Source organism: Pleurodeles waltl, chromosome 1_1 (genome assembly GCF_031143425.1).
Source record: "Pleurodeles waltl isolate 20211129_DDA chromosome 1_1, aPleWal1.hap1.20221129, whole genome shotgun sequence".
Classification (NCBI taxonomy): Eukaryota; Metazoa; Chordata; class Amphibia; order Caudata; family Salamandridae; genus Pleurodeles; species Pleurodeles waltl.
The window spans coordinates 647,481,050-647,506,322 of NC_090436.1; positions in this window are offsets into that span (position 1 = coordinate 647,481,050).

Genomic DNA, 25,273 nt, shown 5'->3' on the forward strand with positions numbered 1-25,273 from the left:
AAGATTCCTTTTCCACAATAAAGATTTTCAGATATTGGCAGATGGACAAGGTTTTACCCGAAGCGTCCAAGCTTGCAGTTTTGTAGCTGCTGGAGGTGGCAAGGAACCAATTATTGATTTCTTTTTTTTAAAGAACAAGCTGTGATCTTTAATAAAGTCTAAAGATTGATTATTGTCAATGTGTTGAAGGCTATTTATGAATGTTTTCAAGTGTTTATGGTTATGTATCTAAAGATTAATGCTCTATAAAATTAAATATAATTACTGTTGTCTATGAAAGAAATTCCACATAAATTCATGAAGCTGACAATGAACTGTATATCTCACTCTATATTGTGCAAGGAATGGCAAATGCTATGTATGCCTACTTTTAAAGTAATTAGTTAACTTGTAGATTGAAAAGGGTACCAATAAAAAACCTATTTCGGAGCCTTCAGTTTATTTAAAAAAAAACAGAACTGTTTATACAGTTTGCTGCCATGAATGGTCCAATATCTGGTATATTCTCACAAACTTATTTGGGAAAACTAAAGCCTTATGTAAAGTGATCTTTTTATTCTGCTATCTTGAAATTGTTAAAAATTAACAACCCTTTGTGAATTACCCATTGTTGTCTACCATGTTTTACTGGTAAACAGTGTTTACGTTTGTCATTTGTCATTGCATTTGAGCTAACTCCTTTTTTTCGCCCAGGCATGTGAACCAACGATGTATCCAGCAGTAGCAGCTCTTTTATAACTTGCCCCTTCTGGCACTCTGGACATTTTGTCTATACACTTGTTTGCAGCTCAGCCACAGCCCAATGATGCTACCTAAAGCCATAGATTCTTATTGTATATGTGGATGGAGTAAAAACACAATACAGACCACATCGCAGGTTTGTTGTAATTTCGGTGCCCACTTACAATCCGTCTTACAATGGCCTTTTATGGTACAGCTTTATGGACAAAGCAGACGCACTGTGGTGCTGAAGAGCAGTGTTTCAGAAAGAAGTGTCATAATTACAGCAAAAATAGGGACCATGGAAGGGCAACAAATCTGGGGTGACCACTTAGGAAAGAGATTATGAGAATAAGCAAGCTATGACGACTAAGGAAACCACCTAAACACATCTCACACAAGGAGAAGTTCACCATGTGGTTTTGGGTCAATTGCGTTACTGAATTAACTACAGTCAAGAGAATCTTCACCTAGGTAAACGCCAGAAGACATGCCTTGTTTAGTGAGCATTTCATCACAATATTTTGGTGCAGTGCAATATGTTGTTGTAAACAACCCAACATGCAAAGTCAGCTGAAAACACAAACAACCTGAACGTCGTGCTATTTCAAGGATCAGGAACAGTTTGATTCACTCAACAAACTCCACATTCACAAGACACGATTAAGTGAAAGAAGCCATGTGATTTTCCTCTTAAATGGAGGGAAATGTTATGTCGACTTGATTTAAGAAGGGAGGACATCTTGTCAGATATGTATCATTTTTCTCAAAGAAGGGGAAGGTGTTATATTGTGTAGAGGACTTAGAGGTGGACAAGACCCCCACTACATTTTCCAGGTAATATCCTGCCTGTGTATTTTGATTTCATGAGAAAATCGTAAGCAACATGGGAAGGGTAAATCCATGGCAGCAGCCCGTAAAGGTAACTTAGGAGAGTGGTGAAAAAATGTCATGCCGGATGTATGGAACTGAAAAGGTAGTGAAGGGAGATAAGGTGGTACAAGCAAAACAATCAAACAAAGAAGGATCAGGCAGGGAAATCAGTTCAAGGAGGTTATCCGCACTGCTTGCATTGACCAACCACAGACAGTGAAAAATCATACACGTTTGCTGACTTCTTACATGTTTAGTTTAATATTTACAGCCCATCTCATGTTAAAAAGGTGAATGTCTAATTTTATGTACAAAACATTTCGCAGGAGTCACTCTGCCATTGTGTTTTGTATTTGCCAGGATCAACTCTGTTTGTATTGCCTCTTTCTGGTGTATTCTGCAGCAGGTACACCTAATCAGTCAATGTTTTTGTAGCCCTAGTGAATCCCAGTGGACAGGGAGAATTTGTGCGAAATTATGAAAACCTGTGACAGTCAATGAAAGATCTGGGTCTTGATTAACTTTTGCTAACACATCAGATTCTGCTGTCTTGAACATTTATGGGAAAGACAGAAGATGGAGCATGAGAGTAAATGTGTCACATTTTCTGTGCTGAGATGGAATATTTTAGCAGTGTACATCTGTTAGAAAATAATTTACATAATCATATTTCAAACGCAGCCTAAGGATATCTAGGCCTAAATTGATTTAGATTTGTGTTGCAAGAACTTCACTGCTTTGCAGCGTCGTTATGGATTGCTATAGAGGTTAACATACTGTAAGTAGGAAAGGGCATTTCTTAAACAGGGATCTATTTCCAAAGTGGAAATTAATTTTATATCTCAAAGGAAATGATAGGATTAAGTATGGAAAAATCCAATTCATTCAGGTGTCTGTTTTGCCTGGATAATCTGTGTTACAATAGTGAAATAAGCAAGGCTGAGGTGGATTTCGTCACTGTCTCTGGGGCTGGAGCATATACTTTGCCAAATGCACCACACTGTTTTCTTGCACTCTTGAAATGTTTTTCATTTTTAAGCTATTGAACTTGATTTACACAACAGTAAATTCAATCTTTTCGTTATGAAATGAGTGAATTTTATTCCAGAGACACGTGTAACATGGTGTAACAAGAAGAGCTTTTTCCCATTCGCAGAAGGACACTTAACCCAGAGAAGAGCTGCAGCCTGTTCAAATAATTTGCCATGCTTCCTGTTTTTGTAAAGCACCCAATTGCTGCTTCCTGGTTTTTGCAAAGTACTGAGGGCCATATTTATGAACTGGTTTGGTTCGCGCTTGCACTATGTAATGTGGACATGTATAACGCAAACTATGCGTGAGATTTAGGAAGCCAAGCAAGGCCACTGGCTCCAGAAATCTGGAGTAAAGCAACGCAGCACAGTTCTCAAGATGCCTTACTCTGCTCAAGGGAGGCGTTCCATGGGCGTTCTGTGGGTATTCCCACGCAACTCCCATGGTTTTTTATGCATTCCGAGATTTCGCAGAGCAGGCGATGTGTAGTGAGGAGAAATATTTGTATTTCTCCTCGTTTTCTTCTTTCTATGTGCCTGAAAAAAGCCTCAGGAAATGTTTTTGTGCAGGGAGAATACCCTTCCTGCACAAAAACAATTCTACATGCAACAGAGGCACTCTTGCACCATGGTGCAAGGGTCACTTCATTGTCCCGAGGAAGCCAAAACGGCACCAGCGCAGGAGAAAAGGCAGTAATGCCCTGTATTGTTTTTAAAAAAGTGTATTTCTGCCCTTATCTTGTCATGCAGTGCAATGCAGCGCTGCAAAGTGACTTGCTGCACTAAACTGCACAACAAATTCATAAATATGTTCTTTAATGTTTTGATATACAGCCTCCTGATGCTGAATTGGTGTTTTGCTGAGTGAAATATAAGAACAGTTATTACAGAGTTAATAGTCAACAGCCATTTTAACAAAATTGAAATTGACATTTTGGCACCATTGATTGCACCCTCAATAGAATGTCTTATTTCAGAAGAAATGGAAGCTAATTTTGTGACCCTCTCTGTGACATTGAATAACTGCAAAGCTATTACCCATGCAATGGTATATGTACATGCCTACATTTCCATTGACATTATCGACTTATGGCCACATACAAATTAGAAAATTATTTTCACAACAGGAATGTTGATTCACTTGAAGTACAAGCAAATACAAAATGTTCCTGGGCCAAAATCTAAGGCCAAGGTTTATTAAGGGCTTTTGATGCACATGTGTCTTGCAAGGTGACACAAGACAAGGCAAGCCCTTTACTGGGATTTACTAAGCCATGCAAAACCAACCCACGTGGCTATGTGTGGTGTAGCAAATCCAGAGTAACGCAAGGCAGCATATATCACTGCCGTGTATCACCCTGTGTTATGGTTGTATTCCAGTGGAGGAGTATAGGTGTTCCCATGCACCTGCCCATGGATTGTGACACAATCCCAGATTCATTAAAGTCACAAAATCTGAAATTCCATCAAATTGCTTTGTGAAAAAAGGTGTTCCTTCCTTCACAAAAACAATACTGCTCATAGCCCTGGCACTCTGGAGCAAGGGTCCCTGCATTGGTGCTATGTAGCACACTGTGTGCCAGCACAGGGAGACTGTATAAATGAGTCATATCTGTAAATATGGTTCATTTCTGCTCTCTCCCTGACAGAGTGCAGTGCCACATGTCTCCTTTTGTACCCTTTTGGTACATTTAAGCCTCAATTTCGTTCACACTGGAGGTTTCACAATAAGGGCCAGATTTACAAAGAGTTCACACAATGCAGTGCAGCAGGTAAAGTTGCTATGCTGCATTGTATTGTGTGAACAGGAGAATGCAGAACTGTGTCATATCTACTAAGAAATGGAGAGTTTTGTTCTCTCCCTGCACTGGAGCACCAATGCAGGCACAATTAAACTATGGAGCAAGGGTGTCTGCGTTGTGGTCATCATAGTTTTTGTGCAGGAAGGGGTTGCTTTATATGTAAGACTATAATTTAAGACATCTTCATCTTTAATGAGTGCTCTAGAATGCAGCATACACAAAAAGAGGAAAAACAAGACATTAAAACAGTTCTCTTCACACCTGCCTCAGGGAGGCATGGGATATTGGCGTAAATCCTTGTCTACAATTATTTATAGATAGGGATTTGTATCAAAACCCATGGATGGTTGTATAGGAATGTCCATGAACCAACAATGGAATGTCCAATTGATGGCGAATAACAAAAGGTACTCTATTGGACTACTTTGGGTTGCAATCCAACAGAAATCACTATTTGTGCTGGATTAGAAATCCCACCAGTAGACTTTGTGATATGTCTGCGTTAACAAAGTAAAGCAAACCTGACTCAAATTCTTCAAAAATCTGGGACTTAGACCCAGCTTACAGATGCTCCAGAGGGGTAGGTGCCCATTATAGCATAGAAATAAATTCTGACTCCCTGGGGGTGGTGATTTATAAGGTGTGATAGGTTGTACCTATTCTGAGTTTTTGTTGAATAACTCATGGATATCAGCACCAACATATACGTGGCACTGTAAATTCGATGCTCTTTTGGCCTATTAATTTCTAGCAGGTTTGATGTGCTGAAGTTTAACCAATGGTTCAGACTATATCAAACCAGAAATGACTGGTTACAGTAAACTCTGCAGAACTCAGATTTCTGACCCCCGTGCAAAGAGGGGTTTATGCAGGGTTCAGAATACTCCCACCCACTCATAATTAGGGCAAGAGTTTGGAGAAAGGTGTTCCCAAGTACCCTGTTTAGGTTAATGCAACATTTCACCCCCATGTGGGAGGACAAGGTTTCAGGGCCACCTTTGAAAAGCAGACTAGTCCTGCGCTTATAACATGAGGTCAGTATTTGCATGAGGGCATCCTGCACGGTGACCCTTGACATGTCCTTAAACCTTCCATCCATGTTCTCATTGGGGCAGATGAACCGTGGCTCCAAGCTTTGTACCATGGATTTTTCTGTTCTTCTGCTAACTTCATGATGTGAGCTTGCACTTGTTAGAGACAGTACTTTCTTCTTTTAATGGAGCTCTTGGTCACTATCTGTGTCAGGCATACCCAGTTCATGAGGACCCAGAGTCCACTGTGACTATGCATTTATTTAATAATAAGAACAATTTCTTTAGTGCTTAGTCGAAATGTAGGCACACCTGTTTTCAAAGTGTTTGGAATGAGAGGTTTGATATTTGAACTGAAAAGGAGACTCCTCCTATCCAGTACATATGAATTAAGTAGCTAATCATTGCAAACATGTTTTTAGGTTTTGGGTATGAATTCTGGGAAAAATAAAAAATAAAAAGTTGACCATCTCTATTTCGTATATTCAAGGAGCAGTACCAATTTTGCAAGCTCATTTTGTGAAAAGTACAGTGTTTCTACATATGTTTTCATGTAGTTTCTAGATTCATTAGAACTCAAAGCCCCCAGACCAGACCGCACCCCCTCCCAAAACAAATGAGGCAATGACACAACAACAAACTGCTATGAGAAGGGGGTCATGTTTATTACAGAAACACTCAAAACACAACATCTTAACATGCTCCTGCTGCTTGGGGGCCATTCGTGGAGGTGTGCCATCTCCACCCTGGTGGGACCGTTTGTCCCAGGGGACATTGTTACCATTCTAAAGTAACTTTTGCCACCCTGGTGGGACTTCCTGTCCCAGGATGCCCTGCAACAACACCAATTTACCCTAATTGACTCCAGTCGCAATGTGGGAGGAGGCACCCACATTGCGCTTATAGTGCTGCCTCTTCCCCTGCAGCGTAGGACGCTCTTGCTGCTTGGGGGCCATCCATGCAGGGGTGCCATCTCCACCCTGGTGGGACAGTCTGTCCCAGTGTGCATTGTGCCCATTCTAAAGTAGCTTTTACTGCCCTGGTGGGACTACCTGTCTAAGGGTTCCCTGCTGCAACACTAATTTGCCCTAATTGACTCCAGCCACACCGAGGGATGAGGCACCCACTTTGTGTTTATAGCACTGCCTCTTCCCCTGCAGCACTGGAAGCTCTTTCTGCTTGGTGGCCATTTGTGGTCGGGTGTCATCTCCACCCTGGTGGGACTGTCTGTCCCAAGGTGCATTGTGCCCATTCTAAAGTAACTTTTGCCACCCTGGTGGGACTACCTGTCTAAGGGTGCCCTGCTACAACACCAATTTGCCCTAATTAACTCTAGCTGCACCGAGGGAAGAGGTGCCCACATTGCGCTTATACCGCTGCCTCTTCCCCCGCAGAGCGGAAAGCTCTTGCTGCTTGGAGGCCATTTGTGAGGGGTGCCATCTCCACCCTGATGGGACAGTCTGTCCCAGGGTGCATTGTGCCCCTTCTAAAGTAACTTTGCTGTTCTGGTGGGACTACCTATCCCTGGGTGCCCTACTACAACACCAATTTGACCTAATTGACTCCAGCCACACTGAGAGAGGAGGCACTCACATCGTGCTTATAGCACTACCTCTTCCCCCACAACACGGGACACTCTTGCTGCTTGGGGGCCATTTGTGGAGGGGTGCCATCTCCACCTTGGTGGGACCATCTATCCCAGGGTGCATTGTGATCATTCTAAAGAACCTTTGCCGTCCTGGTGTTCTACCTGTGTCAGGGTGCCCTGCTAAAACACCAATTTGCCCTGATTGTCTCGAGCCGCACTGAGAGAGGCGGCACCCACATCATGCTTATAGCACTACCTCTTCCCCCACAACGCAGGACGCTCTTGCTGTTTGGGAGCCATTCATGGATGGGTGCCATCTCCACCCTGGCGGGACTGTTTGTCCCAGGGTGCATTGTGCCTGTTCTAAAGAAACTTTGGCCACCATGGTGGGACTACCTGTCCCAGGGTGCTCTGCTACAACACCAATTTGCCCTAATTGACTCCAGCCGCACAGAGGGAGGAGGCACCCACATCGCACTTATAGCACTGCCTCTTCCTGTGCAAAGCCAGGGCCAAGAGTGGGCGCATCCACGCCTGTTGGAGCCCAGATGAGGCTGGGCCTACCCTCTTTCAATTTTTCTATTTTTTATTATTATTTTTGCTTGTGCCTATTGTTACTCTAAGCAAGGCACTCGTGGTTTGTAAATTTGACTAGCTTAAAAGTACTCCTGTGTTACAAAGCAATAGTTTCTGAGCCATCCAGTGTAATAATTGTGTAACAGCATCTAAGAGATCTTGCTAGGCACTGTTGAATATCTTTCAGTTAGGAAAATAAACAGTTGTAGGGGGAGGGATCCACTATGCATAAGATACCAACAATAGGGGCCGAGATAGTTGGAATGTAATCAATCAATCCAGCCTACTATGGGTAAACATAAAGTGGTCGAGCTTCCCCCCAGGCAAGGGAAAAATACCTAAAATAACGAGAAGTGCAGGAGTTAATTGTACCACAGTAAAGATATATGAACTTAATAGAAGAGGTCGAATCTTTGTGGTCTGATAAGACCAAATTACAGACAGTGCCTGTCACAAACATCACGTCCTTCTGTTAAAAAAGACAGGGCCCCAAAGGGGAAAAAGGTCACCCATCAGATGGAGGAAGATGCTAGCCAAATAGCCGAGCAACACCCCAGAACCATAATAAAAAAGCCAAAACTAAAACTGTACAGGCTTTATGCTTGCCCCCAAGCCACAGCCAAAGTATTGAGGGTAAAGGTGTAGTGTAGGGGTGGGATATCGATTGCTCCAATAAATATATGGTCTTGGCGGAGAATGAGACAAGCAATACAACTGACAAATACTGTATAGATATCCCCTCCCAAGATTACCCCGTGATACCAGAGACCCAGGAGGGAAGAGCAGCAATGCAATTGGAGCAAAATAAATTCATGAAATGTAAAATCTGGGAAAAAGTAGATCTCTATGAGGTAATTGGCACCCTAACAAGAGAGATTGGGGAGTTGAGAAGCTTAGTCAAATCACTGATGATACATGCCAAACAGAGAGAGGGAATGGGAACAAATAGATGGGTACACGCAGGAGATGAAACACCTAGATCTTGAGGGAAGCCCAAGGCAGTATAAGGAACATACAGATTATCTAACAAATGTGCTGAAATTACACCAATCATGTTGGGAAGATGGGGATTCCCTCAAAAACAATCTCATCCATTAGATTAGATATAAGCGTCAATGCTTGTCACTTATCCTTTCGGACATTGTAAGAGCAGAAAGACTGTTTGGAGGGATTAGGGTTATGACGCCATTGCACTAACAGTAAAGGACAGGAGGCAAGTAGATGGTCTTTTTGCTATGGAGCTGTGATCTAGTTCATCTCTTAACTTCACCATGAGATTCAGCCTGCAAAGACCCTTTCCTGTTGAGCCCCCTAACACCAAGTAACGTCCAAAGAGGGACGGGCCAGTTAACAATGGGAAGAAGAGACACTGACCTTGAGGTAACAGATTGACTGACCCAATTGAGCACAGCAGCTCAGGGTAAAAATACTTGGGCAATGCTAGATGGAATCTCACGTGAGAACTCCCAGCAGAACTCAGGGGCAGGAAGAAGCGAAGGGCCCAGAATTGGCTATATTAGCCTTGCAACAACGCTAGTAATTGAAACAAGTGCAGTGATACCAATAGTTGGGAATTCTGCTTCCTTGATTTCATGGAATGTGGCTGGTTTAAGGACTAAATTAATTGATCCTGATTGGTATGAATACATTGACCAATTCTATCTTTGCCTTTTCCAGAAAACCTGGTTAATGGTTCCACCACACAAGATGGGCTCTAAAACTTATTTTGTGTGTGCCACCCCGGTAGCAAGTGAAAGACCTTCCTGGGGATTGATGTTATGGGTGAAAATCTCTTTCAAAACTGAGATAAACATGCATAATATTGCCACTCCCAATATTCTGGGGGTATCATTGAGTGCTAAAAATAAGACTTTATTTCACCTTTCTAACATCTATATAAGACCAAGGAGATTAAATTCGGAGTCATGGGTAGTAGAAATCTTAGACGACACACTAAAGAATCTCCACCCAATGAAACAATATCAATGAGGGAGATTTAATTGTAATTATGAACCTATAAATGTCCTAGAGCAATTGGTGGAGGATGAAGACATGGCACCAGGTATTCTCCATTTGTCTACTGAATTGACAGATCCCTGCATGGCTGCGGCTTTGTAACTTGTGAATTTCACCATGAAATATGGATTGCAGGCCTGCAATGGTAGAATTGGCCAGGGCGACCCTAATTTGGATACTTTCCAAAGAAGTAGAGTTTGTTCAAGACTTGATTATATCATGCACGGCACAATAACATGGGATAGGTTAGTGACATTTAAAATAGATAATAGAAGTGAAAGTGGTCACTTCCGGTTATGCATAGAGTTGAGGGGGCGTTTTCCAGAACCAAGTTTTACGGGATGGATTGAGTAGGATTTCAACCTACTGTTAGTAACAATCGCAGGGCAGCAAAATGGCTTTCAGTACTGAGCAATGTGGGGGAAATGGCGAACACGTATAATGTGTTTGCAGACTTACTGAATCAATATGTCAATAAAAGACCTATTGATATACCAATTTTATATATCCATCAATTCCTACTCTCAGCATTAAGACCCTACTTTACTAAACCAGTAATACAAAGGCCAGACCAAGGTGAAAATAGCCCTAAGCGGCTTAATCCCTGGTACACGAGGTAATGCAACGAGGGAAAAAAAGCATTACTTGAAGCCTTAAAATCTAAAAATCCAGTGGTAGTATTCCCAGGGCTAGATATAAAAAGGTTTTGGCTAATGCAGAGCAAAAGTGGGAAGATCAGAACTAGGCTGATCTTCTCTGCGCAGCTAAACATAAAGATACAGTAACCTTTTGGAGGATAGTTTCCCATGGAAGTAAAGAGGCGGTATCCAATACTGAGCACTAGTTGGTACATGGATTTGCCACTTTAGTGATGTGTACTCTCAACCTCCGGAGCATTCTCAACACTCAATTTGCCCCAGGGAGCAATCGACAAAGGCCACAAAAATGGAAATCTGCTTCAGCCTGGAAGAGACAGCGGCAGCCATAGAGACAATTGAATCGGGTAAAGCATCGGGTCTGGATAAGATCCCTGGGTATCTCTTCAGGCACAGCACTGATGTATTATCCAGATTCACAAAAAAGGATCCAGGCAAGAGCCTGGAAACTATTGGCCGATTAGTTTGATAGATGTGCTGCAAAAGAATTATGCCAGGCAGCTACTAAAGAGAATAAGTGACTGGATGGAGGAAGGCAATATTTTAACACCTTAAGTGACTGGATGGAGGAAGGCAATATTTTAACACCTTATCAAGCAGGATTTAGGCCGTGAACCAGCGCACAATCAACCAGATTTTCAGGCTCTTATGTGTCATGTGAAAATAAACTAAATTGAAGGGAAGTCATCTCTACATTGCGTTCGTAGATCTACGTGCTGCCTTCGACCTGGTCCCCAGGGGCACTATATGGACCTCATTAAGGAAACAGGGTATTCTGGAAAACCTTTTACTCCGGGTAATTAGGTTGCATGAGGGCAACTGTGCAAAGGTTCAGTGGAGCCCAAATGGTGAACTAAGGGAAGCTATCCCCATTAATAGGGGAGTGAAACAGGGGTGTGTGCTTGCACCACCCAATTATCACTCTAAATAAATGATGTAGTTGATCAACGTACTCAGTGTGTTCACGACTCCCTGAAATTATGCGAGGACCCTGTCCCCACAATCCCTTTTGCAGATGATACCCTCTTAATGTCCCCGACCCCAAGGGGCTTAAAAACTCTATTAGGGAAATTTAACGAATATTGAATGCTAAAAGGGCTAGAAATTAACATTAAAAAACACCAAGTATCTGATTGTTCGACCCCACAAATTGCTCAAGAGGATCATGATAATCCAAGGGCAAAATCTTGAATGTGTAAACATTTTTAATTACTTAGGTGTGTTGTTGGATTCTAAGTTATCCTGCGCTCCCCAAGTGAAGAAATCAAAAATGTCACTCATCCACAATTCCCTAGCGATTAGGAATAGATATCGTAACACAAGAGTAAAAGTAGTATCCCCTGTGCTTGAGGTTTATAAATACAAGGCTCAGGCTGCCGCCTTACACGGGGTAGAGTCGTGGGGAACAACTAATCTGAACCAACTAGCATTGCAAGAAAATAATTTCATGAGAGCTATACTAGGATTACCTATTTCAACACTGTTGACTCCAATGATCTTTGATTTGAACCACAAACAAATCGACTATTTACCAGCTCTGAGGCCGCTGCTCTATTGGTGTAGACTGTGGACAACACAAGACCTGACCCATTACAGGGAGGCTTTAGTTGAGCTGTTGGATCTCAATAGATCAGTAACCTTTGCCTGGCTTCGCTACGTTAGGTCTTGATTTTTTAAACTTGGCCTCAACTTTTTTGGTATGAACCTCATACTCTTACAGCACACTCAAAGGGGCATTTGAAACAAGTATACTGGAATCATATTTTTAATAACCTTCATCAGAACTCTGGATTGGGAAGTTTTCCACCCAATTTCTAGATTTTAAATCCAACCCCAGTTTTGAACAGTGTCTAGATATGATCTAACCAAGTCGCGCAAAAACACTTTATATGGAATTTCGATGTGATACTCTCCAGGTCAGGGCATTTACCGCTAAATGGGGCCAACAGAATAAAAACAGAGATGATCAAATGTGTAGTTTATGCAATATGGATAGCATCAAAACTATAGAGCACATGCTACTTTTCTGCAAAGCTTACAAGAAGCCTAGAAGGAAATGGATTCATCCAATTTGCAACAATTTAGGAATTAGGAAATACCAGGAAGCCTTAAGAATCCTAAGGTCCAACACTATTCCTTACATATTGTTTGGAATAAGTAGATTTTTATTAATCACCGCATATGTTCACAACAAGGTGAGCCTGAGCTTTTAGAGCACTATCGGTTCTGTAAGTTTTTAAAGGTATTATCTGGCCTCTTGGACCCTCCTCAATTGATGTTTGGATGAGGCATTAGCAGGCTTTATAAAGCAAGTAAAATTATTCGATTTATTTTGTGAGGTGACTACAATATTTTACATTTTACGATAAACAAACCCCCATCATTTAGTCCTGATCGCAACCAAGTATACCTTTTTTGCAAATAGTAATTCTGAGATTCGATTATAAAAAAGCATCCCCTGCTGTTGCTAATGAATTATGAATTAATTGGAATATAATTACGAGCAATGTTCAAAATGCCTTTTTCCAAATTTATTTTGATTTAATTCAAACAACATAATCTCAGAGGATATATGCATTGGAGGCTTCTCTATGGGTGCTAGTTTACCAGTTTTATTAGTTTATCATCTTAGTAATTGTATAGTAGGATCACTATGTTAAATTGGATTGTTTTAAGTATTTATTATGTAATCGTTAGGAGGAAATGTTTATACTGTATATATCACCAATGTATTTCATATATTTTTGTTCAAATGTGATGTTATGAATTTAAGTGTGTTTTGTGGATCATTGTATCTGAAATAAACATTGATGATGATGAGCAGCTTAACATTTTTAATCTTCTTTCAATCTAGAAACAAGAAACATCTTGTTGCCAGTAGAGACAGCAAACACATTATTTACAATTGAATCGTCAATGATGGAAAATTGTAGAATTAGACTTCATTATGATGAAAATTGCTGATGTTTTACAGTTCATCACAGTTGGGCCTCCATTACCTAAACATCCAACACTAAGATCCAGTCAACCTTCCATCCCAAGGAGAACCACACAGGTGGACTCTACCTGCATTCCTAAGGGGTGGCCCCCACTCACTGTAACCTTGTCCACAACCCCAGGCCCCCAAACTCCTGACTGTCTGCAGAACTCCTAAAGTGTGACCAAGGGCAGGAGCCAGAGGCCCTACACTGTAGAACCATGCACCCTTGCCCCAAGCAGGTGTGAACATTCTTCTTTGGGATTCAGATTGCTTTCTTCCCCCTCAGGGATGCTCTAGGAAATTTGTTGGAGGACTCCCCCTACTGCTGTAAAGCGATCTTAGTGTTAATTTTTCTGCCACGAGGATGACCAAGGCCAACCGGTACTTCTTCCTCCCCAACAAAGAACATGTTTTGGGTAAAGATAGAAAATAAAATAGATAATAGAAGTGAAAGTGGTCACTTCTGGTTATACATAGAGTTGAGGGGGCGTTTTCCAGAACCAAGTTTTACGGGATGGATTGGGTAGGATTTCAACCTACTGTTAGTAACAATCGCAGGGCAGCAAAATGGCTTTCAGTACTGAGCAATGTGGGGGAAATGGCGAACACGTATAATGTGTTTGCAGACTTACTGAATCCATATGTCAATAAAAGACCTACTGATATACCAATTTTATATATCCATCAATTTCTACTCCCAGCATTAAGACCCTACTTTACTAAACCAGTACTACAAAGGCCAGACCAAGGTGGAAATACCCTTAAGTGGCTTAATCCCTGGCACACGAGGTAATGCAACGAGGGAAAAAAGCATTACTTGAAGCCTTAAAATCTAAAAATCCAGTGGTAGTATTCCCAGGGCTAGATATAAAAAGGTTTTGGCTAATGCAGAGAAAAAGTGGGAAGAACAGAACTAGGCTGATCTTCTCTGCGTAGCTAAACATAAAGATACAGTAACCTTTTGGAGGATAGTTTCCCATGGAAGTAAAGAGGCGGTATCCAATACTGAGCACTAGTTGGTACATGGATTTGCCACTTTACTGATGTGTACTCTCAACCTCCGGAGCATTCTCAACACTCAATTTGCCCCAGGGAGCAATGGACAAAGGCCACAACAATGGAAATCTGCTTCAGCCTGGAAGAGACAGTGGCAGCCATAGAGACCATTGAATCGGGTAAAGCATCGGGTCTGGATAAGATCCCTGGGTATCTCTTCAGGCACAGCACTGATGTATTATCCAGATTCACAAAAAAGGATCCAGACAAGAGCCTGGAAACTATTGGCCGATTAGTTTGATAGATGTGCTGCAAAAAGATTATGCCAGGCAGCTACTAAATAGAATAAGTGACTGGATGGAGGAAGGCAATATTTGAACACCTTATCAAGCAGGCTTTAGGCCGTGAACCAGCGCACATTCAGCCAGATTTTCAGGCTCTTATGTGTCATGTGAAAATAAACTAAATTGAAGGGAAGTCATCTCTACATTGCGTTCGTACATCTACGTGCTGCCTTCGACCTGGTCCCCAGGGGCAATACATGGACCTCATTAAGGAAACAGGGTATTCCGGAAAACCTTTTACTCCGGGTAATTAGGTTGCATGAGGGCAACTGTGCAAAGGTTCAGTGGAGCCCAAACGGTGAACTAACGGAAGCTATCCCCATTAATAGGGGAGTGAGACAGGGGTGTGTGCTTACACCACTCAATTATCCCTCTATATAAATGATGTAGTTGATCAACGTAGTCAGTGTGTTCACGACTCCCTGAAATTATGCGAGGACCCTGTCCCCGCAATCCCTTTTGCAGATGATACCCTCTTAATGTCCCCGACCCCAAGGGGCTTAAAAACTCTATTAGGGAAATGTAACTAATATTGAATGCTAAAAGGGCTAGAAATTAACATTAAAAACATCAAATATGTGATTGTTCGACCCCTCAAATTGCTCAAGAGGATCTTGATAATCCAAGGGCAAAATCTTGAATGTGTAAACATTTTTAATTACTTAGGTGTGTTGTTGGATTCTAAGTTATCCTGCGCTCCCCAAGTGAAGAAAGCAAAAATGTCACTCGTCCACAATTCCCTAGCGATTAGGAATAAATATCGTAACACAAAAGTAAAAGTAGTATCCCCTGTGCTTGAGGTTTATAAATACAAGGCTCAGGCTGCCGCCTTACACGGGGTAGAGTCGTGGGGAACAACTAATCTGAACCAACTAGCATTGCAAGAAAATAATTTCATGAGAGCTATACTAGGATTACCTATTTCAACACCGTTGACTCCAAGGATCTTTGATTTGAACCACAAACAAATCGACTATTTACCAGCTCTGAGGCCATTGCTCTATTGGTGTAGACTGTGGACAACACAAGACCTGACCCATTACAGGGAGGCTTTAGTTGAGTTGTTGGATCTCAATAGATCAGTAACCTTTGCCTGGCTTCGCTACATTAGGTCTTGATTTTTTAAACTTGGCCTCAACTTTTTTGGTATGAACCTCATACTCTTACAGCACACTCAAAGGGCATTTGAAACAAGTATACTGGAATCATATTTTTAATAACCTTCATCAGAACTCTGGATTGGGAAGGTTTCCACCCAATTTCTAGATTTTAAATCCAACCCCAGTTTTGAAGAGTGTCTAGATATGATCTAAACAAGTCGTGCAAAAACACTTTATATGGAATTTCGATGTGATACTCTCCAGGTCAGGGCATTTGCCGCTAAATGGGACCAACAGAATAAAAACAGAGATGATCAAATGTGTAGTTTATGCAATATGGATAGCGTCAAAACTATAGAGAACATGCTACTTTTCTGCAAAGCTTACAAGAAGCCTAGAAGGAAATGGATTCATCCAATTTGCAACACTTTAGGAATTAGGAAATACCAGGAAGCCTTAAGAATCCTAAGGTCCAACACTATTCCTTACATATTGTTTGGAATAAGTAGATTTTTATTAATCACCGCATATGTTCACAACAAGGCGAGTCTGAGCTTTTAGAGCACTATCGGTTCTGTACGTTTTTAAAGGTATTATCTGGCCTCTTGGACCCTCCTCAATTGATGTTTGGATGAGGCATTAGCAGGCTTTATAAAGCAAGTAAAATTATTAGATTTATTTTGTGAGGTGACTACGATATTTTACATTTTAGGATAAACAAACCCCCATCAATTAGTCCTGATCGCAACCAAGTATACCTTTTTTACAAATAGTAATTCTGAGATTCGATTATAAAAAAGCATCCCCTGCTGTTGCTAATGAATTATGAATTAATTGGAATATAATTACGAGCAATGTTCAAAATTCCTTTATCCAAATTTATTTTGATTTAATTCAAACAACATAATCTCAGAGGATATATGCATGGAAGGCTTCTCTATGGGAGCTAGTTTACCAGTTTTATTAGTTTATCATCTTAGTAATTGTATAGTAGGATCACTATGTTAAATTGGATTGTTTTAAGTATTTATTATGTAATCCAGAAGTAAATTTTTATACTGTATATATTACCAATGTATTTTATATATTTTTGTTCAAATGTGATGTTATGAATTTAAGTGTGTTTTGTGGATTATTGTATCTGAAATAAACATTGATGATGATGAGCATCTTAACATTTTTAATCTTCTTTCAATCTAGAAACAAGAAACATCTTGTTGCCAGTAGAGACAGCAAACACATTATTTACAATTGAATCGTCAATGATGGAAAATTGTAGAATTAGACTTCATTATGATGAAAATTGCTGATGTTTTACAGTTCATCACAGTTGGGCCTCCATTACCTAAACATCCAACACTAAGATCCAGTCAACCTTCCATCCCAAGGAGAACCACACAGGTGGACTCTACCTGCATTCCTGAGGGGCGGCCCCCACTCACTGTAACCTTGTCCACAACCCCAGGCCCCCAAACGCCTGACTGTCTGCAGAGCTCCTAAAGTGTGACCAAGGGCTGGAGCCAGAGGCCCTACACTGTAGAACCATGCACCCTTGCTCCAAGCAGGTGTGAACATTCTTCTTTGGGATTCAGATTGCTGTCTTCCCCCTCAGGGATGCTCTAGGAAATTTGTTGGAGGACTCCCCCTACTGCTGTAAAGCGATCTTAGTGTTCATTTTTCTGCCATGAGGATGACCAAGGCCAACCGGTACTTCTTCCTCCCCAACAAAGAACATGTTTTGAGTAAAGATCCAAATGCAGCCAATAAACAGGTCTATACCCAGGTTACATAAGTGGACCCAATCTCTGTGGGACATTCGGCTACTCTTGATCTACTTGTGCGGTATATTGCACAGACAACTCAGTCTAGGTCACAGCTTGGCCGTTTCAGCACTGAGAGGGGTGACTGACACATTCAAAATCCTGGATTAAACATTTGGACCCCACTTATGACGCTGGATTATGTGTGACCATTCTATGACCACCTCCTAGAATGCCTTACCCAACTAGCAAACTCGTCCAAGAGAGCCTCTCTGACTGCCCGGCACCCGAGCTTAACCAAATCATTACTGCAGACGTGAACAATGATTAGGTCTGAGAACCTCCATCCCACGTGACCCTTCACCTTCTTCACCAGCTGGCAAAGCTGGGCAATTCGGAGGCCTCAACTCCACACCATTGAAAGAAGACATCCTTCAATCTAGCATGATATGACTTACGATACAGTTGCAAAGAGTATGCCGCCCACCGGACAAAGAAATGGCTGATCACCCACACAAGCTTGGAAGGCATAATACTAAAAGAGAGGAAAAATTAGAGTGAGATAAGTGCATTAAAGTAGAAATCATGGCACGAAACCCAGAGTCTTAATACAACTCTGAATATATGTAGCGCTTAAAACAAGATGATGACCACTGGCCAATCCGCTTGACTTTGTTTGAGGACAAACCCGCTCCTGCTGAAAAAGTCAGCACCACAATCCTATAAGAATGTGATGAGTGACCTACCAGGTCACCCCAATACTTCTGAGAGTGCTGTGTAATACCACTGAGAATTGATACCATGACAGGCACTCCCCCTTAGAATGGAAGAACAGTGTGGGGGACTGGATATTGGGCCGAACGGAGATGTATGCCATCATATGGGGAACTGGGCAAATAGAACCCTGAGCTGCCCTGAGCTCTACTCTAGCCCTTTTTCCCCATTGGATTGTTTTTGGAATTCTTAAGCTTAATGATAAGTCTTTCTGGATGTAGGTGTGTATCTACCCATTGTAAGCCACCTGAAAAGTCAGCTTGTGACACACCAACTAACTCATCCACCCCAAAAGGCCCATAAAAGGCGACAGTATATGTAGCTGTAAACAATGGCACCTCATAAGAAGAGCTGCACACTTTATGGAGATTGACCAACATAGGGCCCAGCACCTGCATGTTGAGTGCTCTCCTCCCGTCCCTGACTGTGCCCTCAAATCTGGCCCAACCTGCTCGGACCTTCCTCACCAGGAAACAATTGCCCACATCATGTAATCCCTTTAGCTTTGCAAAGAAGCTGATTGCTGCCAAATAGCCCCATGCATAAAAACCGGCCTTCCCTGAAATCTCAAAGCCTTAAGGAAGAGGCAAATGGTGCCAGGTGAAGATAACTCTAACATGCCCTACCCCTGCAAAAAGGACCTATATGTCTGGAAGCATTTCTGATAAGTCTCTGGTGTGCACTTAGCTAAGGAAGCTGTAACTAAATCCAGTAAGGGTGGGCTCCAATCTTCCACAGATATGTCGGGAACTCCGTCAGCTGCTCTGCTGCTTGTGGTTGATACTCACGGAAATCCTGCAACTTGGAGCGAGATAAAGCATCAGCTGCCTTGTTATAAATGTCCGGGACATGCTTGGCCCTAAACACAACATTCAGCTTCAAGCAAAGTAAGACAAGGTGCTTTAACAGTCTCAAACCCTGTCTACATGAAAGGCCCCCTGTTTCTTAATGGCCTCAATTATGGCCATATTTTTTACCAAAAGACAACAGTCCTGTTCTGGAATACAGCAGACCATATGGTATCAGCAACACTAATTGGGAACATTTTTAGAAATGTAATGTTCTTAGTCACCCTGCTATCATGCCCTGAAGCAGGCCAGTCTGCCCTGCACCACTCCTGCCCCAAAATGGCCCCAACACCTAGCAGAGTCAGTAAAAAGACCCAAAATGTGATTTGATACAGGTGGGGCAGGCCAAACTACAGTCCCATTGAACTGATGCAAATAATCGTGGCAGATACTTAAGTCGTCTTTCAATTCAGCCTAAAGTCTGGTATGGTGGTGCTTTTGTGTGAGACCTGCCATTGCCCTGGCTTTGGACCTGGAAAAGGGGTGACCCATATAAATAATGCGTATGAAAAAATTAGGTTGACACACCAACACTTGAAGTTGAGGTAGAGTTACTTTTTTGAGAGTGAGGATCAAGTCAATAGCCTGCCTGAAAGCCTGAATCTTATCAAGAGGCAGTCTGCATTCCCCAGCAATAGTGTGAATTTCAATACCCAAAAAAGAAATACAAGTGGAAAGGCCCACTGTTTTGTCTGGGATACGGGGACCCCTAATTCTCTGAATAAGGAGATCAGCTCTTCTCGGGTCCAATGACATACTCCAGAATCTGGGGGACCCATGATCAGAAAATCATCGAGGTAATGGATGATATCATGGTGACCAGTTTTGTCAGTGAACAGCCACTGTAACATCGAATGGAATTGTAATTGCAAGAAACAACGCAACCCATGGGCATATCTTTGTCGTAGAAATAATGACCAGAATTGAAAATCAAATTGAAAACCTAGTATGTGATACTCATCTTGATGTACAGGAAGAAGTCTGAATGGAGACTTGATGTCTGTCTGTGCCAAGATTCTCCCTGGGCCCAGCCTAAGCTGCTTAGAGAATGCCATGTCATGGGATGAGTAAGTTACTGAGCACAAATCAGGACTGATCGCATTGTTATCCGATAAGCCCTTAGAAGCTGAGAGGTTATGCATTAACCTCAACTGGCAGGGCTCTTATTTTTGGGACCACATCCAGTGGGGAACAAAACAGTTCGTCAAATGGGTCTCAACAATAGGGCCAGCTATCCTGCCCATCAAGCCCTCCTTTTCAAATTTTTTGGCCCCTACCTCTAGATGTGTTTGCACGGACCACAAGTTTCTGCAATGTGGAATGAGGAGAACCCCTTGAGCAGTTATCGAGAAGCCACTGGAAAAACCTTGATACAATCACTGAGTGGCCTTCTTATTAAGGCACACATTAAGCCAAAATAGCAGTTTGTCAAACTGAACTGGAGTGTGCAAGGCCTTAATGGCCGGTTGCCTTAGTGGTGTCCTTTCCGTTCTCCTTAGATTTCTTGATGCATTTGAACTTAGGGTGTGAGGGGTGCCTACAAAAGGAACAAACACTTGAGTTTACATGACCCCGCCGAGTGCACAAGTTTCTATTGAATGCCCAACACAATCCTTTCCTGTCACCTGTGCCCTGTTGGTGGTGAAAATACAGCTTCACAGTGTCTTGCTGTTAACACTCTCCAGCTACACATTGACCTCTGTTTGATCCCAACCAATATTGGGGTCCTCCAACGTAGTCCATCTGAAGTCCCTATCGTAATCTAGCCAAGCTGTCCCATCACAGAAGTGATGTGCTATAAGTATTTTGTTAGAGTATAATACCATGGCCGAGGTTACCTCAGGTTTCCTCTCCAACATAACAGTAATAAAGACTTTAAAACCTGACAACCAATTAGTGATCGATTCTTCAACCTAGGCTTCTTTTCTTTAGAGGAGAAATCCTGCCCATCCTTTTCTTTTACCTCACCCTCCCGTCTTTTGGGTCTGATAAATGAGAAGATAGCCACAAATTTACCCTTCCATATTTTTTCCTTTACCTCATGAGGGACATGAAATGCTAGATTTCCTGGCTTGGATAGTAGTGCTCTGACCTCCCATCACTCTCTGCACAGAGCAGGAGTCATTCCCAGCCCCATCTATCCTTTTACCTGATTCAGATGCAAATCGATCTTGGTTCACTGATGAGCCCCCTGCACCCTCCTGCTGGGCAACATGGTCCTTCCCTGACCCACCACATGCTTTCACAATTATATCAATTTGATTTTGCAAGTCAGTAATGGCAGACAAAATTGAGGGTGAAGGGGCCCGGGGGGAAGTAGGGGAAAAGCCTTGTGGCCCCGCTGTGAGATTTTCCAGTTGGGAAAGTAGATATGCAACTTAGGAAAGTACCTTGGCCATGGGATCTGTGTAAACTCCTAACTTTCCCTCAGCACTGACCCGTGCCACAAGTTCTGGTGATGCCACAGGCTGGTTATCAACCACCTCTTGGGACTGTAAGCTAGAGATTGGCCCTGGCAGATGAGGACACAGGTTTTCCCTCTGAAGGCATTCTCAATGACTACCTGATTTCAGTTAGGGCAGACAAGACCTCAATGGAACCTGACGTTGTCTGATATGACTTGGGAGTGTGGTGAGTGAAGCAGAAGCCAGTGGTTGGGGTTAGGGCAGACTGAGTGGTGCAGTCAGTTCTTGAAGTATTAATCTCTGACCCTTCAACTACTGCGGCCCCTTGGCCCAAAACTACCTGTGGGGAGGGGTTTGCTGATTGTTTACTTGCTCACCTCTTCATAGGGGGAAATGTGGCCGATGGAGGGATGTTAAACCCCCTCAGGCACTCAGCTATTACCTGCCTTAGCTCTTGCTCTAACTCCCCACCTTCACCCAATTTAGCAAGAACCATTTTTAACAGCTGGGCTACCTCTGGGTTGTGTCCCTTCCGCTTGCCCACCCTACTTCCTTTTACTGGCATTCTTCCCTTCCAAGAAACTCACAAGTCAAAGCAAATAGTACAAACACCAAAGAAATGATGTCTGAGAAAAACTAATTGTCCCCTCACCTCTGGTCCGGGCCGCGTTCCCAGACCAGCGCAGCTGCAAGGAGTGATGAGGGGGTGTATTGCTCACATCAGCAAGGCCAGTGGCTCAAATCACTACTAGGCAGGGAAGGGGGAGGGTGATCACCCCTAATGTGAAGGAGGCGCCAGGTACTGAGGGAATGGGGAGTAACAAAAGCAAAGCTCCCTCTATGGGCACCTCATAATTGTACTATAAAGTGCAGGTGAAGAAATGAATCCCACACTGATGGGATATTCCTGTATCTGATCCTGCACCCCTTAGAGTTAAGACACTAAGCACAGGTCAGGCTGAAACAAATACAGCTAAATGAAAGTGCAGAAGAAGCACTTAATTAATGGGTCAGAAAACAGATAAGCGGGGCTATGCGAGACAAGGGAGCCTGCGCTGATGCAACACTCTCAGTCTCATACTCAGGACCACAATAAATAAAAAAAAGGCACCCTGGCAGTTTTCAGAGGGTGTAACGTTAAGGCAATAAATATCCAGCTGCCACCTGGAGCCTAAAAATCGCTAAAGAATGGCCCCAAGTTTAAAAAAAGAGAGAAGTGTGCAGAGCTGGAGCTCCAATGCAGCCTGACACTTGCAGGGACCTCAGAAACAGAGCTGCTGTGAACACCACACTGCAACAAAAGAGAGAGGGGAGAGCAGGGAGCTCTCAAGATGTTAGCACTCTTGCAGCAGCTTCTCAAGGTCCATGCAGCTGCAAACACTAATATAGAAGTGACTGAGACCAACTCCTCCATGTGCTGCCTGATCTTCTCCTGATATCCCGGTGCCTCTGCAGAAAAGAAGGACTCCAGGGCAGGTGTGCCCTGAATACATCCCATATTGCAATAACAGGAGCGGAAGTGGCATGCAAACACTAGGCTTCACTTCTGGATTGCTCCGACTCTGACAATACCACAGGGAGCCATCCCAGAACTTAGAAGAGTACCCACTCCTCGTCCCCATCATGGCCAAAGAGTTGTGAGTGTGGGAGAGGGTACGGCCCTCACGCCCTAACACCGCACCCAGGTGAGGCATGATGCTCTGTACATAGTGCTATAGAACTCGGAGACCACCAGAGAGCCCTCACCCCAACACCTGCCGCACGCTGACCGACAAAAACTGATTTGTTGGAAGGATTTTTATTTATATCTTTTACCAATTATTTCATAAAACACAGTAATAATTCACCTGCAAAAAACAATTTTGAAAACATATTTATAAAAACCATTTATAAAAACCATTTTAATAAGATTTATTCATCAACCATAAATCAATGTGACAAGATCCCTTGTTGTCTTGAACCTCCTTTGGACCACACAGGAGAACCGTACCTCACATGTATCCCTGGGGGGTGGGCAGCTCCCCCGACTTCACCGTTTCTTGCCCTCATGCTCAGGGTTGTGCACCCTCCCCAAACTCCAATCCGCCAAGGGGGTGTAACGGGGCAGCCAGGAGCGGGATCCCCATGGCCACTCCAGCGATCTGGGTTCCCTACCCCCAAAGCTCGTGTGTACATCCGCAGGTTGGTTCAGGACTTCAGGATCCTACCTCTGGTGTTATCCCGGGGCCCCAGCCTTGGGACTCCTCAGTTGGTAATGGTGACTTTAGTACTTCTTCTCCCGCCACGGGGGGACCAGGGGCCCAAAGGTCCTTCGTCCTCCCCACCCCAAAACAAGCTGCGAGAGAAGGACCAAGGCCCGTATTTATACTTTTTTAGCGCCGCATTTGCGTCACTTTTTGACGCAAAAGCGGCGCAAACTTGCAAAATACAATTGTATTTTGAAAGTTTGCGCCGTTTTTGCGTCAAAAAGCGGTGCAAATGCAGCACTAAAAAAGTATAAATACGGGCCCAAATGTCCGCAATACATTGATCCGTTCCCACATCAGATAAATGTAGCATATCTCTGTGGAACATATCTGGACCTCTTAAAAGTTTATGCAGAATGTTCCATAAGCAGCCAGGACCCGGGCACAGTCTTGCCATTTCAGCATTGAGCCTCCGGACCGACATATTGATTGTCCTTGATTTAATGTTTGGACCCCAGTTGCGGCGAAGCACCATATGCGAACATGCGATGGCCGCGTTCGGGAACTCTTTTGGTTAACTTGGTGATTTCTGCATAAATAGTTTCCCTGAGTGCTTTGCGTCCCATTCGCACCAAGGCATTGCCACCAATATGTATAATAATGAGATTCGGGAACAGCAGTCCCTCGCACCTCCTTGCCATTTCCACGAGTTGATGGAGCTGCGTGATTCCTACTCCACCGACCCCACACCAGCGAAAAGACACCACCTGAATAGCCGCCGGCTTAGGCCTACAGAGCAGTTGCAACCTGTATGCCGCCCGCCAGATAAAAGAATGTCCTAAGACCCAAACCACGTAAGACGGCATTGAACTGAAACAAAATAAAATTGTATGAGTAACGAACACACATTTCACAAACCATGAGTGAGGGAACACTTATCATTGCAATTCAGGTCTAATGTAGCGCCTATAACAATTTGATGACCATCTCCCGATAGACTTTATGTCTGCTACTGACATCCCTGCGCCGGCCGCTATGTAGCAGCCCCAACGACCCATTGGACATAACGGAGACCCTGGTGCCACTCTAAGTTCAATGTGTGAGCCCTTTCTTAATTGATCTGTCTTGGACTTTTGCAATTGAATTGTCACCAACCCCGGTATGATTTGTACATCGGCCCTCCTGAGTGGTCACCATTGGAAGATCCCACTAATTCGCTAATGCGAAAATCGCAATAAAAAAATCTGTAGTAAATACTGGGGCGAATAACGCTGCCTTGAAAGGCGTGGAACACACATTGGGGATGTTGTCCAACAGCCTCCCTAATAAGGGAGCAGTTATAGGGCGCCTAGTGTCCTTTTTAGCACCCTCTAGTCGAGCAAACCAGCCACTGCCCTCTTAATGACAAAGGTGTTCAAATGGGACTCCTGATTCTGTAGTCTCGCAAAGAAACGAATAGCAGACAGGTGAGCCTTTGCGCATGAAACTGGTTTGCCCCTTTCTTTCAGGTGACTTAGAAAACCACAAATTGCCTGTGTAGAAAGAAACTCTGTAATTTGATTTGAATTTAAAAAAAATCTGTATTGC